The sequence below is a fragment of the Eriocheir sinensis genome, unplaced genomic scaffold, assembly GCF_024679095.1.
Source record: "Eriocheir sinensis breed Jianghai 21 unplaced genomic scaffold, ASM2467909v1 Scaffold6, whole genome shotgun sequence".
In the NCBI taxonomy this organism is placed as follows: Eukaryota; Metazoa; Arthropoda; class Malacostraca; order Decapoda; family Varunidae; genus Eriocheir; species Eriocheir sinensis.
The window spans coordinates 887,344-904,884 of record NW_026111942.1 but is presented as its reverse complement, the minus strand read 5'-3'; the positions used below and the strand labels follow the sequence as shown (position 1 = coordinate 904,884).

The 17,541-nt window shown below is 42.7% G+C and overlaps 1 long non-coding RNA gene across 3 annotated transcripts; it reads left to right on the top strand.

Annotated features, from left to right (window-relative positions):
- Positions 1–209: 209 nt before the first annotated feature.
- Positions 210–17,515, top strand: LOC126993301 (uncharacterized). Of its 3 annotated transcripts, none has more exons than XR_007747599.1 (3): positions 210–270; positions 4,180–4,410; positions 17,295–17,515. It is a non-coding gene; the product is annotated as an uncharacterized LOC126993301 (long non-coding RNA). The 3 variants fall into 3 exon arrangements; XR_007747598.1 differs by having other exon boundaries at positions 212–270; positions 4,061–4,410; XR_007747597.1 differs by lacking the exon at positions 210–270 and adding an exon at positions 14,820–14,929 and having other exon boundaries at positions 3,702–4,410.
- The last annotated feature ends 26 nt before the right edge of the window (positions 17,516–17,541 follow it).

The window sequence follows — 17,541 nt, the reverse complement described above, 5'->3', positions numbered from 1 at the left end:
TATCTGAGTGAGCGAGGTCATTCTTTGTTATTTTATGCCAGAAGCTGTTGCCTTTCATGTATTTAGCTTGGGTGTTTTGGTGCCAATCTGTGCCATTACAGTCTGAAGGAGCTCAGTGGTTGTTGACACAGTTTTTTATGATGCAGAGAGGAGGAAGAGCATGGACAATTTACAACAATATGCACAGACAACAAGAAGAAGAAGAAGGAGAAGAAGAGTAAGAAGATGAGGAGGAAGAGAATGGAAGAGAAGGAGCAGCACACACTATTGGTGAGTGTTGAGTTTATTTTTCCTTGTTTCCTCCTCCTGCTTGTTGTTGTTGTTGTCTTTTTCTTGTGTGTTGTGTCCCTCCTGGTGACAGTTCCTCCTGTGTGTCCAGCAGCTGTCCCCTGCTGATGGCTTACACTTTCTTCCACCGAGGACTACCCCAGCAGCTTACCTAAGGACATGGAAACAAAAAAATACATAACAAATACCTCATTACACACACACACACACACACACTATGAATATGAGTATATGTTTGAGTCTGTGAGTGTGTGTGTGTGTGTGTGTATTTACCTAGTTGTAATTTTACAGGCCTGGGCTTACGCTGGTGTGGTCCCGTCTCCGTATCTATAATTATCCAACTTTCCCCTGCACACTCTTTGCCGATACTATTTCTTCACTTAGTCTGTTCCAAAGCTCTATATTTCTTTGTGGGAAGCTATATTTCTTTATGTCTCTTGAGCATCTTCCCTTCCTCAACTTTTTACTATGTCCTCTAGTATTCCTGCTGGAAGGTTCCTCTCTTAGTAGCAATTTCTCGTTATCTACTTCTTCCATTTTACTCAATAGCCTATATATTTGTATTAGGTCTCCTCTTTGTTCTTGTGTTGCTAAGTCCATTTCCTTGAGTCTCTTTTCATATGTCAGTCCCTCCAGTTCTGGAACCATTTTGTGTGTGTGTGTGTGTGTGTGTGTGTGTGTTTATGAGATTAATTTGTTCCTGAATTTAGTTCCCAAAGCAAAAGATCATAAACCCAAACAAATTTCCCCATTTCAATTAATGTTGTTTCCATTAATGTGTCCCCAAAACTATCCCCCAAATGAGCGCCCTAATCCTTCACAATGGTGCCAGGGCCATGCTCAAGCTGTTTCTTTACAAGATATTTGCCAAAAGCGCTTCCTGGCTCAAGGCCCCTCATAGTAAGCTTGCTGTATCCGTAGACTCTTAATGCAAACTCTTTTCAAAGGCAAAAAAAGGAGATTATTGGGTTTGTAATGAGTCTTTTTTTCACATTGACTGTACAGAGGCAGCCCGGGCAGAGGGGTCATAAAACTCCCCCTGGAAATGGCCAAGCTCCCCAAGGCTCAGTCATGGGAAGGCAACAAGATATCATAAGCATTCACCACACCATGCTGTGAACCTGTTACATATATGTAGTGGTGGGTCATAGTGTTGGTTCCTGCCAGTCATCCTATATGACCCGTGCCTAGCCCGTCTGGGTTTAGCAGCCACTTTTACTTATGGTTTAGTGTTTATAGCTGTGCCATTTTTATCACATGATTTTTATATGAAGAAGCATTCCACAGTAAGTAGCAGGGGCTGGCCCGGCACTTTCTCACTCAAGGGAGACACTAAGGAGCTGCCCATTTTCACTTTTTGGTTTATTTATGCCTGACCAACAAGACACCACAGGCTTAACCCCTTTACTACGGCCGGGCCAAAACGGCGCCATATCCGGGCTGGCCACGCGCACCAAATTTCAAACGTCGCTTCTGTTTATAACAAGTTTTCAGCCATAAACTCAACATAATCATCATGTATTATATATAAAAACATGCAGAATTAAATGGTGCACATAAAGAAACATAGATTATTTGATAATTTTGAGATGTAAGCATAATTTGCCAAGGCTTTCCTAGGTGTTGTGGGCATTTCCAGGGGTAGTTTTGTGACCCTTCCTCTGTACCGTGAACCTAAGGAAACACACATTTGACAAGGCTTTCCTAGGAGTTGTGGGCATTTCCAGGGGTAGTTTTGTGACCCTTCCTCTGTACCGTGAACCTAGGGAAACACACATTTGACAAGGCTTTCCTAGGAGTTGTGGGCATTTTCAGGGGTAGTTTTGTGACCCTTCCTCTGTACTGTGAACCTAAGGAAACACACATTTGACAAGGCTTTCCTAGGAGTTGTGGGCATTTCCAGGGGTAGTTTTGTGACCCTTCCTCTGTACCGTGAACCTAAGGAAACACACATTTGACAAGCCTTTCCTAGGAGCTGTGGGCATTTCCAGGGTAGTTTGACCCTTCCACTATACCCTGAACCTAAGGAAACAAACATTTGACAAGGCTTTCCTAGGAGTTGTGGGCATTTCCAGGGGTAGTTTTGTGACCCTTCCTCTGTACCGTGAACCTAAGGAAACACACATTTGACAAGGCTTTCCTAGGAGTTGTGGGCATTTCCAGGGGTAGTTTTGTGACCCTTCCTCTGTACCGTGAACCTAAGGAAACGCACATTTGACAAGGCTTTCGTAGGAGTTGTGGGCATTTCCAGGGGTAGTTTGTGACCGTGGTGGTAGTGTGACCCTTCCTCTGTACTGTGAACCTAAGGAAACACATATTTGGCAAGGCTTTCCTAGGAGTTGTGGGCATTTCCAGGGGTAGTTTTGTGGCCCTGGTGGTAGTGTGACCCTTCCTCTGTACTTTGAACCTAAGGAAACACACATTTGGCAAGGCTTTCCTAGGAGTTGAGGGCCTCCAGCAGGCGTCCCGAGTCAGCATTTCACTCATCTCGCCGCTGTCTCGACACTTTTCCCGTGAACATCTGGCGACACTACCGCCTCACACCACCCCTTCGCTCGACCATCCCGACATAATTCATATAATCCGATAATGCCTACATATATATCTACCACATTAATCTATCTTTCGCCGCTGAGCCGGAACAGCGGCTACACCATCCCTTCCCTTCCCTTCCCTTCCCTTCCTTTCCCTTCCATCCACTTCCCTTCCTCCCACTTCCCTTCCCTTCCCTTCCTTTTCCTTCCCTTCCCTTCCTTCCCTTCCTTCCTTCCCTTCCTTTCCTTCCTTCCCATCCCTTCCTTCCTTCTGATCCCTTCCTTTCCTTCCTTCCTTTCCTTCCCATCCTTCCTTCCCTTCCATCCCTTCCTTTCCCTTCCCATCCCTTCCTTCCTATCCTTCCCTTCCCTTCCTTCCTTCTTCCTTCCCTTCCTTCCATCCATCCCTTCCTTTCCCTTCCCATCCCTTCCGTTCCTTTCCTTCCCTTCCCATCCCTTCCCATCCCAACCTTCCCATCCCATCCCTTCCTTTCCCATCCCATCCCTTCCGGTCCCATCTCACCCCTTTCCATCCCTTCCCTTCACATCCCTTTTCTTTCCTTCCTTCCCTCCCCTCCTTCCCATCCCCTCCCTTCCTTCCCATCCCTTCCTTCACTTTCCTTCCTTCCTTAACCCTCTCTTCCTCCTTTCCCATCCCTTTTTCTTTCCTTCCCTTCCCCTCCATTCCCATCCCCTCCCTTCCCTTCCCTCTACTTTCCTTCCCTTCCTTAACCCTCTCTTCCCCTCCCTTCCTATCCCTTCCCTTCCCTTCACATCTCTCTCTCTCTCTCTCTCTCTCTCTCTCTCTCTCTCTCTCTCTCTCTCTCTCTCTCTCTCTCTCTCTCTCTCACATTGATTTCCTTACATTTAGGAGGGTGCGTTTAGACCAAGCGAGTCTCATTGCGTTAAGATATTTGATGCGATGATTCACTCTGTTTACAGCGACTACCTCAAGAGTCAAGTCATTGACCCATTTGATTTCATGGAGAATGTTTTTGTTTATTTTTTTATTAATTTATCTTATGTATTTTTGTTTTCCATTGGTCTTTTTTTTTTTTTTCTTTTCTTTTCTATTGGGGCGACACATGAGCTAGGTTTCGGGAGACAGGTCAGGTCATGTTGCAGACTTGTGATACTGGGCCAGACTGCACGCTGAAGTAGCACCCAATTTATAATGCTATATATATATATCAAAGTGTGGTAATGTTTACACAGTTAACACCAAACTTGATTTCCAGACACTAGGAACTGAAGGAGATGAGGAGGGACAGAGCGGTGAGTGTTAACTAATTCTTCTCTTATTCCTACATTAATTTCCTTTCTATTGGTGTTTCTTTTCTTCTCTCCATCCTGTTAGCTCCCACCATGGAGGCTTAATGTGTGGAAATGGTTCCAGCTTAGCTATCAGTAAACAACACCGTCACAATGGATAAGACACAGCCCGAAGCATGACCTCTCACCCGGGTACCCACCAGGTTTTGACAGCACGAGAATGACAGGTTGATGTCAAGGCAGTGAATGGCATCATGTCCACTCCACCAACTATACCTCCACAGCACACACACCCTTGCCACCTTGTTTGCCGCAGGTATGGCCTGATTAGGGCTGGTGGCCTAGAGACAGATATTTCATTATTAAGGCAGAGGAGGGAAAGGGGGAGTATACATAGGAATACATAGGAAGAACAGACACCTGCTGGACTATGGCGGGAGGAGGGAGTGAGAGCAGAAGGAAAAACAGGTCATCTCCCATAGCTCCATTCTTTCCCTTCCTTCCCATGGGTGGGGGAGTGGCACACTGATAGGCTACTTTGTCATTATGTCATAAGTATTCAAGCTATTTTTCTTTCTTTAGTAATACAATCATCCCTCAAATAGCACAGTTTCCAATAGTTCGGATTTGGTTTTATGTGGATTTTCTAAGAAGATTTTTAAGGAGCAGGAAATTTTAAAATCCTAAAAGATCTTCCACGACAATCCATATAAAACTGAAACCAAACTATTGGAAACTGTACTATTTGAGGGACGATTGTAGTGATTTTTTTTCCCCAGCCCTCACACCTTATATCAGTCCCAGAGCTGGCAGTTTTCTTTTGTAATAGCCTACATAGACAAGCTCAGGAGAGAGGGACTTGTACCAAACAGATCATACTCTATGTCTTTTCAAATGTCTGTGTTGTCTCATTTATGTAAAGCCTGTGTCAATGAAAGAATGGTATGGCATGAGTATCACAGTGTTAGCCTACCAGCATCAACACCCACGTGATCTAATATGGAGCAGTGGCTAGAAGGCCTCACACAGCTGTTCATCCTTCCTGTGTAGATGGTTGATGAACAGCTGTACCTGGGAAAGGTATGGCATGAGTATCACAGTGTTAGCCTACCAGCATCAACACCCATGTGATCTAATATGGAGCAGTGGGTAGAAGGCCTCACACAGCTGTTCATCCTTCCTGTGTAGATGGTTGATGAACAGTTGTACCTGGGGAAGGTAAACTGAGGCAATTCTGGCCTTCCTATCGGCCCATATCCCAGGGTTCAAACCTAACACAGGCCCAGAGATGATGAGCGGATTTACGTGCACTAAATTATTGAAATACCTTTTAGTTGCCCTTACAAAGCTTTGTGATGAGGTGAACTACAGGCATTTAAAAGGCTGCCTCAGTTTGCTGGAATGACCAATACTTAAGCTGCTGCTGCATGTCATATTATCAGTACAAACTGGCATGTTTGGGGTTTATATAAGGTGTGAGGGCTTTTTTAATGTTTTTTGACTTTGAAAATGCATACTAAAATAAACTACAATTCCATCTTATAGAGAAAAGCCTCTGCAGCACGACAGAAACTTAAGGCTACAGTTCTTGCCTACAACACCAAGCTTACTAAGACCTGAGGAATGCATATAAATAGCCACGAAGCTTTTGTTACTGTTTCCCAAGATTCTGACTAACTTCTTGCACTAGTGAAAGGAATTTAAGGCTATAGTACATTACATTGATCCATTATTTCTCTCACACTGTTTTCTCCCCTCTGTATCTTCCCGTAAATCTCACCATCAAATTTATATCCATGTTTTCTTGTCATCTTGTCATAAAGCTTATCTATCTAAGGTGTTCCACATCAGAAGGGACAACTTTTCTCCCCAAGTTCAGAGAAAGGGAAGGAAATGAGCAAGGGAAGGAGGGAGGGAGGGAGGAAAGTGAGCAAGGAAGGAAGGGCGGAAAGGGCTGGAGAGAACATAAGAACGTAAGGAGTCTGCAAGAGACCGGTTGGCCTACACAAGGCAGCTCCTGTACACTCCACTCCACCTTACCTCACCATCCATGGCCTTATCTAACCTCTTCTTGAATGTATCTACGGTATTGGCACCCACAACATGGCTCCCAAGCCTGTTCCATTCATCTACCACTCTACTGGTGAACCAATTCTTGCCTATGTCTTTGTTGAATCTGAATTTGTCTAACTTAAAACCATTGCCATGTGTCCTACCTGGCTCTTTCACTCTCAAAATTTTATTGACATCCCCTTTATTAAATCCCTTCATCCATTTATAGACTTCGATCAAGTCTCCTCGCAACCTTCGCCTTTCTAGCGAGTGTAGATTTAAATGCTTCAGCCTGTCTTCATAATGCAAGTTTCTCACCCCCTGAATCATCTTTGTCATCCTCGTCTGTACAGATTCTAACATCTTGATATCCATTCTATAGTAGGGGGACCAGAACTGAACTGCATAATCGAGATGAGGCCTAACTAGTGCTAAGTAAAGTTTGAGGATGACTTCAGCGCTCCTATTGCTTACGATCCTTGAGATGAAACCAAGTACTCTGTTTCCCCGATTTTTAGCCTGAATGCATTGAGCCCTAGGACGGAGGTCAGCGCTCACTAGGACTCCTAAGTCTCTCTCACGCCCAGACCTGTGCACACACACACACACACACACACACACACACACACACTGAGAACAAAATATTACTAAAAAACAAGACATGAACAAACTCTAGGAAAAAACACAAACTTTTGCAAACAACACTCCCACACACTTTCTACTCTACCTCCTCCTTATGCTGTCCGAATTCCTGATGCAAGAGTCAACCACTATCTGTACTCTTTCATCCCTTTCTCTAGTCATCTCTGCATTAGCTTTGTCTGTTTTGTTTCTTTCCTATGACTTGAACGCTTTCTAGAAGGGAGGATCGAGACTTTTTTTTTCATTTTACGTGTTTTTTTGTATTTATTTAGAAAGCAATTATGTTTCTTCTATCTAGTAATGCATTTCAAGTCTATTTTATCACTTTATATATCATCTATGGCCATTTTTTCTATTACTTCACTTTCTCATTTACTTTTCACTGTCTATTATTGCATCTATTAGTCATATCTGTTTTGTTTATCTAGGTGGTGATATTGTCTTGGCATGTCAGTTCAAATATTCCCACATTCTTTCGCCTCACAACACCTATTCCCAAAGGCCACAAGTCGGGTTCAAATAAGTATTGTTCACATTCAAGGTACAGAAGCCTGGTCAGTCTATCACTGGGCTAATGGTACTATCGATGCCAACACCCACAACAGCCTCTCCGGAAGCCTTACAGAGTGTGGGTGTGTGAGCTCCAAAATGTTGGAGACTATGGGGCAGAATTATGTCACGAAAATGGTCCAGCCTCGGCTTTCCATTTGAAGGACGAGGAGGCTGTGAGGTGAGGCGTGGGAACATTGACTGAGTGGCTGACTGACTGATGGGTTGACTGACTGACTGACGGACTGGGTGACAAAGAATAACTGACTGACTGACTGACTGACTGACTCGACTACGCAATGGTCTGAAAACTGCGTAGGTAACTTTGTGGCTCTCCTACCCTCCCTTCCCTGCCCCCCCCCCCCCCCACACACACACACACTAGTAAAATTAAAGGGAATGAAAGAGAGAGAGAGAGAGAGAGAGAGAGAGAGAGAGAGAGAGAGAGAGAGAGAGAGAGTGGAAAAACACACACAAACAGTATTATATTATGAGACTTGATTCCTCCTCCTCCTCCTCCTCTCTCCTCCTCAAGTTTAAGCGTGAAGTAAGTTCTGCCTCATTAAGACATACAATACAGAAAAGAGGAGGAGGAGGAGGAGGAGGACATGAGGTACAAGGAGGAATTCACTTGCTTAAGATTATTAAAGTCGTATACATAAGTCTCTCTCTCTCTCTCTCTCTCTCTCTCTCTCTCTCTCTCTCTCTCTAGCACTATTCCTCACATTTTTAATATATTCCATAATAATAATAATAGTAGTAATAGTAATAATAATAATAATAATAATAATAATAACACATTTTACAAGTTTCTCTTCTCTTCTCTTCCTCTTCCTCCTTCTTATTCTTTTCTTCCTCCTCCTCCATGTCTTCCTCCTCCCCTCTTCTTGTCAATACTATCTACTATTTATCTATCTATCCATCTATCTCCATCAATCAACTATTACTTTTTCTCCTTCCTATTTCTTCAATCATTCCATCTATCCATCTTCCTTTATCAACAGTTCCTTCTTCCTCCTCCTATTCTTTCCTCCTCCTCCTCTTCCTCTTCCTTTCCTTCCCTTCTCTTTCCCATCAACACATTCTGCCCTCAACCATATTAGGGAAGCCTTTCGTGTGTGTGTGTGTGTGTGTGTGTGTGTGTGTGTGTTTTCCCTTTATCCCGTTTCCTTGTAGCCGTCTCTGATTTTCGTATTATATTTTTCTTTTCTTTTCTTTTTTCTATTTTTTTTTCTTTTTCTTCCTTTTATTTTTTTGGTTTTCTTCATGTTTTGTGTTATTTATTTCCCTTCTTTTTTTATTTCTTGTGTTTCCCTTTCTTTCTTTCCTCCTCCTCCTCTTCCTCCTTCTTTCACTTCCTCTCCACTTCATCTTCATTTTCCTCCACACCTCCTCCTCCTCCTCCTCCTCCTCCCTCTCATTCATTCCCGGTATTGTTATGAACGGCAGGAAGACGGGGGGGGGAGGAGGAGGAGGAGGAGGAAGAAGATTTAGTGTAAGGCTCAGAGAGGTTCGTGAAGAAGCGGAAGGAACGAAGATGAGGAGGAGAAGAAGAGGAGGAGGTAAAGGAGAAGGAAGGAGGCAGAAGTGAGAAATATGGAGGTCGAGGGAATGAATGAGGAGGAGGAGGAAGAGGAAGAAAGAAAATGAGAGGAGAAAGAAGAGGAGGAGGAGGAGGAAAAAATAATGAAGGATAATGAAGGATCTGGGACAAGAAAGAAAATGAGAGGAGAAAGAAGAGGAGGAGGAGGAGGAAGAGGAAGAAAGAAAATGAGAGGAGAAAGAAGAGGAGGAGGAGGAGGAAGAAATAATGAAGGATAACGAAGGATCTGGGACAAGAAAGAAAATGAGAGGAGAAAGAAGAGGAGGAGGAGGAGGAAAAAATAATGAAAGATAACGAAGGATCTGGGACAAGAAAGAAAATGAGAGGAGAAAGAAGAGGAGGAGGAGGAGGAAGAAATAATGAAGGACCTGGGACAAGAAAGAAAATGAGAGGAGAAAGAAGAGGAGGAGGAGGAGGAAGAAATAATGAAGGATAACAAAGGATCTGGGACAAGAAAGAAAATGAGAGGAGAAAGAAGAGGAGGAGGAGGAGGAGAAAGACACAGAAGAGGAAAGAATGAAGGAAGAGGAGGAAAGGAATGATCAAAAGAAAAGAAGAGGATGCTTGTCAGATCATACTCTATGTCTTTTCAAATGTCTGTGTTGTCTCATTTATGTAAAGCCTGTGTCAATGAAAGAATGGTATGGCATGAGTATCACAGTGTTAGCCTACCAGCATCAACACCCACGTGATCTAATATGGAGCAGTGGTTAGAAGGCCTCACACAGCTGTTCATCCTTCCTGTGTAGATGGTTGATGAACAGCTGTACCTGGGAAAGGTATGGCATGAGTATCACAGTGTTAGCCTACCAGCATCAACACCCACGTGATCTAATATGGAGCAGTGGGTAGAAGGCCTCACACAGCTGTTCATCCTTCCTGTGTAGATGGTTGATGAACAGTTGTACCTGGGGAAGGTATGGCATGAGTATCACAGTGTTAGCCTACCAGCATCAACACCCATGTGATCTAATATGCCTTTGTGGAGCAGTGGTTAGAAGGCCTGGCTGGCCACGACTGCCAGGGCCAGGGTTGGAATCCTCCTCACATCCTCCGCTGCGTGTCGAGTAAATCTAACTCCCCCAACCCAACCTGACGTAGCCCCCTCCCAACACCCCTCATTGCAACCCTAGGCGGCTGCAAGAAACTAGCTTACCCTTCAAAATCAGCAGCGGCCTTGCTAGCAGTTTGCAGCGCACATAATATGCAGTTCAAAATGCATAGAACAGTGATGTCTAAGCAAGTGAGAAGGTGCTGCTGCTGGAGCAATGTTAAATATTAGCAGAGGAAGGCCAGGGACAGGGAAGGCAGGGCAAGGTTAGGAGTGCCATGGTTAGCGTCATGTATCCTGGCACTGAAAAGACCAAGGGAGGAGAATAAAGCTTGGGAAGGGAATTGTAGTAAGAAAAGAAGGCAAAGAGGGAGAGAGAACATGAAGGGAAAAATACCTAATAAAAGAACAGGAAAGAAAAAAAAGCTTGAAGGAAATATAGTAACCCGTACAGTGTGGTCTTTTATAGGGCTCATGCCAGGTGGAACTTTTCATATTTTTTATTTGACCCTAAAATGTACAAAAATTACAAATTTCATATATATATATATATATATATATATATATATATATATATATATATATATATATATATATATAGATATAGATAGATAGATAGATAGATAGATAGATAGATAGATAGATAGATATAGATATAGATATATATTATTTATATGCGAGGAATGGAACCGTAGTGTTTGTTGTCTTATTTTTTTGTGTCTCAGAGCTAACAATGTCATACCAGGAAAGGGAAATTTGTCTTTACATTTTTTAGAGCCAATATTCTTTCCATTATAAACACTTCTCACTGCCCCAAAGCGTGAGTAATGTATTAGTACTTCTTTACATCACAAAAACCTAAAAAATAAACAATAATTGTAAGTACAAGGGAATGATTGGATCAGACAACACTTCAAGGCCGTGTGTACTACAGCCGTAGTTCACAAAGTTCAACAAAACACTAAGAAGCTTCCGACGATAAGTTTTCAGTTCCAATTACTCTGAGCCATAATTTACAATTCCACATGCCTTACTGATTATAGAACCAAGGAGTAATTACCTAGAAGGAAGTAACTTACCTTCTTGTATAATGATTTTTGTTGGAATGCAGACAAATGTACAGAAAGCCCTTTAACGTCCATTTAAAAATACCAAGACTTGTCAAGTTATTGCTCTTCACTGTCAATGAACAATGTTACATACAAAACAACAAAAATAAAGGGAATATAAGCCCTCAAAAGAGCTTGCGTATATATATGTACTAAACACTTCCCTAAGAGGTGCGTATATGTACACACACTCAAAAAACTATCGTTACCGTGGGGTCCGAAGAACTTCACAGCGAGCAACCCGGTAATCTCGGTAGGGTTGGTAAGGGTGCTGTCACCCCCATCACCTCAGCTCTGCGGGGGGGAGCAGGACAGGGCCCCTGTAAGGGAGGGATAGAGAGGAAGGGAGACACTGAGACACCAGATATCACCATAATATTAACGGAGTGGTTTGAGTGCCACTTGTTTAAGCTTTTTATTCACAAATTATTAAACAATAATGCTCATATGATATACGTAACAGCGGTGGGTAGAAGTGTTCTCCCATATCAAAGACAAAAACAACCATCAACGCATGTCAGATATAGTTCAGTCCATGATGTGCCATCCTGGAACTAATGCTTCCACTGAACGTGTCTTTTCTTTCATGAACAAGTTGTGGCCATCTGAAAAAAACTACAAATTGCAATGGTAATAGCATTGCTGCTAAGAAAGATAAAGTTTAAACAGAGTTGGATGGACTTCTACAGGTTATTTAAATCTACTCTCTTGTGCTGCCTCATTGCCTAATAAAAAGTAGGAACTTTGCACGCTTTTTAACTTGACGAATAAGGAATTTGGCGGGCGTTTTGAATTGCCTGTTCTCAATGGCTTCATCCTTGGTGTCAGTTTGTATCGTGCTGAATGTGTATCGATAGTTTTTGAGCGTGTGAACGTACTAAACACTGTACGGGTTAATGGTCCTCTAAGCGAGAAAAATGACAAAAATCACCTCACACAAAGCACTTCTATATATATATATATATATATATATATATATATATATATATATATATATATATATATATATATATATATATATATATATATATATATATATATATATATATATATATATATATATATATATATCAAAGCATTTATGCATCATCTATTTGGGGGTTTATATCATGGCACAAATTTGGCTGGTTGCTATTTGGTACAGCCACAAATTTGGCCTGTCGTTGCTACATACAGCCACAAATTTGGCCCGTTGCTACATGGTACAGCCACAAATTTGGCCCGTCGCTGCTACACGGTACAGCCACAAATTTTGCCTGTCGCTGCTACACGGTACAGCCACAAATTTGGCCCGTCGCTGCTACACGGTACAGCCACAAATTTGGCCCGTCGCTGCTACACGGTACAGCCACAAATTTGGCCCGTCGCTGCTACACGGTACAGCCACAAATTTGCCCGTCGCTGCTACACGGTACAGCCACAAATTTGGCCCGTTGCTACACGGTACAGCCACAAATTTGGCCCGTCGCTGTTACAGCCACAATTTGCCCGTCGCTGCTCGGTTAATGCAAGGCCATCCAGACGGGAGGCCTCTCCACTCCCTCAGTGACCCGTCAGTCGAGTAGGGACAGCGGTCAGGTCAGCTGGGCTGCTGTAAACCTCACTGTTTTCCTTGTGTTGTTTGTTTGTACTACTTGTTTTAACATACATAACGAAAAGAATGCAAACAAATAATGTATTCATTAAGTATGCATAATAGTAATAATGATACATATACATCAATTGAAACTTATCAGCAAAATCTTGAATGTTAAAGAACATAATGTCAAGACATATCAGCTCCTTGATGGATCAAGGAATATACACACACACACACACACACACAGTATAATGGTACGGTATAACTCATATCTAACACACACACACACACACACACACACACACACACAGTATAATGGTACGGTATAACTCATATCTAACACACACACACACACACACACACACACACACACAGTATAATGGTACGGTATAACTCATATCTAACACACACACACACACACACACACACACACACACACACATACACACACACACACACAGTATAATGGTGCAGTATAATTCATGTCTAACACACATACACACACACACACAGTATAATGGTGCAGTATAACACACACACACACACACACACACACACACACACACACACACACACACACAGCATAATACACACACACACACACACACACACACACACACACACACACACACACACAGCATAATGGTACAGTATAATTCATGTCTAACACACACACACACACACACACACAGCATAATGGTACAGTATAATTCATGTCTAACACACACACACACACACACACACACAGCATAATGGTACAGTATAATTCATGTCTAACACACACACACACACACACACACACAGCATAATGGTACAGTATAATTCATGTCTAACACACACACACACACACACACAGCATAATGGTACAGTATAATTCATGTCTAACACACACACACACACACACACACACACACAGCATAATGGTACAGTTTAATTCATGTCTAACACACACACACACACACACACACACACACACACAAACACACACAGCATAATGGTACAGTATAATCATGTCTAACACACACACACACACACACACACACACAGTATAATGGTACAGTATAATTCATGTCTAACACACACACACACACACACACACACACACACACAGCATAATGGTACAGTATAATTCATGTCTAACACACACACACACACACACACACACACACACACACACACACACAGTATAATGGTACAGTATAATTCATGTCTAACACACACACACACACACACACACACACACAGCATAATGGTACAGTATAATTCATGTCTAACACACACACACACACACACACACACACACACACAGTATAATGGTACGGATACCTTGCCATGAAGCAAGGCTTTGCCGTTTATTGCAAGCGGTTGTAATATTCATATCATATCATTTATATATTGATACCATTGTATGATATTCAAATTCATATATACTCAATATAACACATTCATGTCAGATAACATGTTTTTCATTGTATCCTTGCCCTAGCAAATACTGCTACTAATAACATCACATTCATAACACCTATCACATCTCACTAACATGCTATATATATATATATATATATATATATATATATATATATATATATATATATATATATATATAAATATAAATATATAAATATATATATATTGATATATATATTTATATATATATATATATAGATATATATATATATTTTTCATTCATCTCATATAAGCATATTTTATTCATATCATATATTCATATGTATTGCATCTAGTATATTGATATCCATGTTTAATGTTTATATTCATATAATTATATCATGTTATTCTTTTTTCACACACATTATGCCCAGCATATGTAAAGAACCACATCATGTTCATACTGTATTCATCAGTGATTAGTCACACCATATACATAATCATATCACAGTCACATTCCTCTCATAACGCATCATATTCATATATTCACATCACGAATATTCATATATAATAATACATGTGTAACACAGGCTATTTTATGAACTATATTATTGGCTGTTATAATGCCTGACAAACCCTCATCATTTAATACAGCCGTAATGGGTTTTGTACCTGCTGACTGTACTAACTATCTCACTGTGCTGAACATGTTATCATGCAGCAGCTGCTTAACTCGTTTGTTTGTGGCACGCAGCGCACGCCTCCTCGTCTTGTGGGAAGGAAAACACCATCACTCTGGGTCCAGTTTTGAAGATTCCCTCCCAGTAAGGCACACAGCACTTGTATGGCAGTATTGTTATCTGGGTAAGAGGCAGAAACAATGTTAACAAGTTTTTCACTGTTTTCAGAGTCAATAATGCACAAAACAGAGAGCGTGACCTCTCCTGACCGCAACTGACCCGACACTACCTGGCACTACTTGGCCTACGTCACGGCCTACCCCCCCGTGAAGAGGCCTCCCCCTCTAGATGGCCTTGGTTAATGGCAAAAAGATTTATTTCAAGTTTTTTTACAATAGTCTATCGATTTTAACTTATAATAATAATAATAATAATAATAATAATCAGTTTATTCAGGAAATTGCAGCCGTTAAGCTGAAAATGTACATATTAATATACAGTGCAACCATAAAGAAAATACAATATGAAAGGGGTGTGGGGTTTGTGATTTACATTAACGGAGGGAAAGTAGTGATGATGCTTGAGGGGTGAAGAGGTGGAGGAGTGCAGTGTGGTAGAGCGATGAGGCGGGAAGGTAATCCTCCTCTGGAAGGCGAGTAGGTGTTAATCCGAGGTCATCCCCAGGTCACAATGCTGGGTCAGGTAGCAGGTGGCCAGAGAGCAGGTAGAGGCGGTATCGACGGTCACTCAGGAAAGGGCTTAGCGGTGGAGTGCTAATCCAACACAGGTGGCGAGACAGATGTGAAGACTCGCTGCTGTGCCTGGGAACAGACTGCACAGCCTCGGTGGTGAGCAGCCTGCTCATTGCCCCCACCTGAGTGACGAAGCCTCCACTGCACTGCACCTGACCAGACTTCAACAGCAGGATGGGCGGGCCTGGGGGAGACCTCGGGGAGTCGGCAGGGGCCTGATGGAAGGCCGCGGCGGCGACACACTCGGCGATCCCGATACCACACACGCACTCCACTCACTGTCTGTCAGACTGTCACCATGATTTCACTTAGTCACAAAAAATTAACTTGCTATGTAGTGATTCTGGAAGTAGGTTTCTTGATGAAAGGGAGAGGGGCTGGAGGGAAGGGAGAGGCCAACAGTCTGGCCCCGGGCTACTCCATGCGGAGCGCCATGACCCACGTCTGACCTCGGTCAGGACTGGGCGTGACTCAGTCGTTGTCTTTCCCTGTAATCCCAAGCCATTCATAACACCATGCAGTCGTATTGTGACTATGTGTATATTCCACAAATAGATAACGTACGGAATAACAGTGAGACAGATTGCCATGTGCAGGTCATCGCTAGATCTGTCAACAATGGAGGTTTCCCCGGCCCAAGCCACAGAGCTCAAGTTAGAGAATAGTGACTTTATTTTGTTGTGATTTAACCGTGTAGCAGCGATGGGCCAAATTTGTGGCTTTACTGTGTAGCAGCGATGGGCCAAATTTGTGGCTTTACCGTGTAGCAGCGATGGGCCAAATTTGTGGCTTTACCGTGTAGCAGCGATGGGCCAAATTTGTGGCTTTACGGTGTAGCAGCGATGGGCCAAATTTGTGTCTTTACCATGTAGCAGCGACGGGCCAAATTTGTGTCTTTACCGTGTAGCAGCGATGGGCCAAATTTGTGGCTTTACCGTGTAGCAGCGATGGGCCAAATTTGTGGCTTTACCGTGTAGCAGCGACAGGCCAAATTTGTGTCTTTACCGTGTAGCAGCGATGGGCCAAATTTGTGTCTTTACCGTGTAGCAGCGACAGGCCAAATTTGTGTCTTTACCGTGTAGCAGCGATGGGCCAAATTTGTGTCTTTACCGTGTAGCAGCGAAGGGCCAAATTTGTGTCTTTACCGTGTAGCAGCGACAGGCCAAATTTGTGTCTTTACCGTGTAGCAGCGACAGGCCAAATTTGTGTCTTTACCGTGTAGCAGCGACAGGCCAAATTTGTGTCTTTACCGTGTAGCAGCGACAGGCCAAATTTGTGTCTTTACCGTGTAGCAGCGACAGGCCAAATTTGTGTCTTTACCGTGTAGCAGCGATGGGCCAAATTTGTGTCTTTACCGTGTAGCAGCGACAGGCCAAATTTGTGTCTTTACCGTGTAGCAGCGATGGGCCAAATTTGTGTCTTTACCGTGTAGCAGCGATGGGCCAAATTTGTGACTTTACCGTGTAGCAGCGATGGGCCAGATTTGTGACTTTACCGTGTAGCAGTGACGGGCCAAATTTGTGGCTTTACCGTGTAGCAGCGATGATCCAAATTTGTGACTTTACCGTGTAGCAGTGACGGGCCAAATTTGTGCCACGATATAAACCCCCCAAAAAAGATGACACATAATCTGATCACAAATGCTTTGATATATATTATGAAATGGTTTGTGTGAGTGATGATTTTTTCTCATTTTCTCGCTTAAAGGGACCATTAAGAAACATGATCCCCGCTGCTACCAGGTTAATTATTTTTTTTTATGTGTGTATAGTGGGTGACCTGTTTGCTCCCTTCCAGCACTGCCGACACTTCCTGAACGCCTACAACAGCACGCTTGGGGACAGTCGACAGGTGTTCACCGTGCCCTGCTACACTATGCACATTGGGAACCTCAAGCTGTGCAAGCCTAAGGTATGCTACTGCTGTTACTACGAATGTTAATGATTTTTATTTATTTATTTATTATTTATTTTTTTATGGGGTCTTCGTGGTGCACTGATTCACTCACTCGGCTCACAGCCGAGAGAGCAGGTTCAATTCCTGA